Source organism: Cicer arietinum, chromosome 3 (genome assembly GCF_000331145.2).
Source record: "Cicer arietinum cultivar CDC Frontier isolate Library 1 chromosome 3, Cicar.CDCFrontier_v2.0, whole genome shotgun sequence".
NCBI classification, from domain to species: domain Eukaryota; kingdom Viridiplantae; phylum Streptophyta; class Magnoliopsida; order Fabales; family Fabaceae; genus Cicer; species Cicer arietinum.
In genome coordinates, this window is record NC_021162.2 from 15930845 (window position 1) to 15933456 (window position 2612).

Below are 2612 nucleotides of genomic sequence, written 5' to 3' on the forward strand. Positions count from 1 at the left end.
TTAGGTAGTTCAAATATTTGGAAGCGCATGTGTTTACAACGCTTGTGAAAAAAGCGCTGTAAACGCCTTATAACGTTATGCAGTGTTACAGCGCTTTTTTCGCAAGCGCTGTAAAACACATGCGCTTTCATTGAATTTAACTACCTATTACAGCGCTTTTTTCACAAGCGCTGTAAAACACATGCGCTTTCATTGAATTTAACTACCTATTACAGCGCGTTTTTCACAAGCGCTGTAAAACACATGCGCTTTCATTGAATTTAACTACCTATTACAGCGCGTTTTTCACAAGCGCTGTAAAATACATCTTTCAAATAATTATATACGTTGCGAACCCTAATATCCTCTACGTACTGTGCGGCCATCTACGTTGTCTAAGGTATTTTTTACACATGATCTGTTATGTTTTGAAATTGTCAAAAATTGTCAAAAACTCATACCACATGATCTGTTCTGTTTTGAAATTGTCAAAAATTGTCAAAAACTCATACCACATGATCTGTTCTGTTTTGAAATTGTCAAAAATTGTCAAAAACTCATACCACATGATCTGTTCTGTTTTGAAATTGTTAGTTGATATTGGTTTCTTTTTGAAACTTGTTGATATGTTTTGAAAGCTTATTATTTTTGTTACTGCATTTATATAGGTGGTATAATATGGATAGGAAATGGATTTCAGCCAATCGATTGTCAAAAGAGTATGAAATTGGAGTGAAGGAGTTTGTTGAGTTTGCAGTGAAGAATGCAAAAGATCCAAATAGAGTAGTTTGTCCTTGTTTAAAATGTTGTTTTGGAAAACGTGTTAGAGAAGATGAATTAGAAGGACATCTAGTATGTAATGGAATTGATCAAAGCTACACATGTTGGATAAGACATGGTGAGAAAAAAAAAGGAAACATTAATTTTGAGAATAGTTCTACATATGCTTCAACTGATTTCGATACAGATACATATGAGCCGGACCGAGTTGATGAGATTGCAAAAGCAGTTGAAGAAGATCTTCGAGATTGTCCTAAAATGTTTGAAAGTTTGTTGAGTGATGCAGAGAAAGAATTATATAATGGTTGTACTAAATTCACAAGACTGTCAGCGATATTAAAGTTGTACAACTTAAAAGCGAGTAATGGATGGTCTGATAAAAGCTTTACAGAATTATTAACACTCATAAAAGATATGTTGCCAGATGATAATGAACTTCCCAGTCGAACCTACGAGGCTAAACGGATTTTGTGTTCTATTGGAATGAGTTACGAAAGGATTCATGCGTGTCCTAACGATTGCATTTTATTTCGAAACGAATATGAACTACTTAAGGCGTGTCCGAAATGCAATGTCTCTCGATATAAGAAGAAAGAATCTACTCCAGCAAAAGTCGTGTGGTATTTTCCTATATCTGATGCGAAACCCGAAATACAATTATAAATTAAGGATAAGAATGCTATAAGGGTCTCTAGGTCTTCAATTTCATCTAGAGTTTTCAGGCAATTTTCGTACCACACGAGAAAAATGGACCGAAATCCATATTTTCAGACAAATCGATAGCTAGTGTTTGAGATCAGACGCAGAACCCGAAACACAATTATAAAGTTAGAAGAAGAATGCTATAAGGTTCTCCCAGTCCTAGATATCATCTTCACTTTTCGGGTGATTTTCGTACCACTAAACAAAAATGGAATGAAAGTATAAACTTAGAAAACAATGCTATAAGGGTATCCCAGTACTCGATTTGCTTAATTAGGTAGTTGTACTTCATATCAAAGATAAGAGTAACATATAATAAAATAGAGTTGTTAAATAAAGTAATAATTACATATTTATTAGACAACTCTATTTTGTTAAATATTATTATTATCTTCGATTTGTAGTTGTACATAACACAAAGATAATAATAACAAATAATAAAACAAAGCTATCAAATAAATTAATTGTGACATATTTATTTAACAACTCTATTTTTTTTATATATTATTATTATCTTAGTTATAAAGTAAAACTATAAAACAAAGATAATAATAACATATAATAAAATAGTGTTGTCAAATAAAGTAATAATCACATATTTATTAGACAACTCTATTTTGTTAAATGTTATTATTATCTTCATTTGGTAGTTGTATTTAATAACGAAAATTATAATAACGAATAACAAAATTGAGTTGTCAAATAAATTGTAAATATTACTTTATTTGACAACTCTACTTTATTAAATGGTATTATTATCTTTGTTTTGTAGTTATACTTAATAATGAACCTTAAAACCAAAACCCTATATCCTAAACCTTAAACACTGAACCCTATACCTTAAATAAATATGTAATAATTACCTTATTTGACAACTCTATTTGGTTAGGGTTTAGTGTGTTGGGTTGTTTAGGGTTTAAAAAATCAAGTTTCGTGTGTTAGGTTGTTATGAAGAACAACTACATAACGAAGATAATAAAAACATATCATAAAATAGAGTTGTCAAATAAATATGTAATTATCATTTTATTAGACAACTCTATTTTATTATATGATACAATTATCTTCATCATGTAGTTGTACTTCATAACGAAGATAATAGAAACATATAATAAAATAGAGTTGTCAAATAAAGTAATAATTACATATTT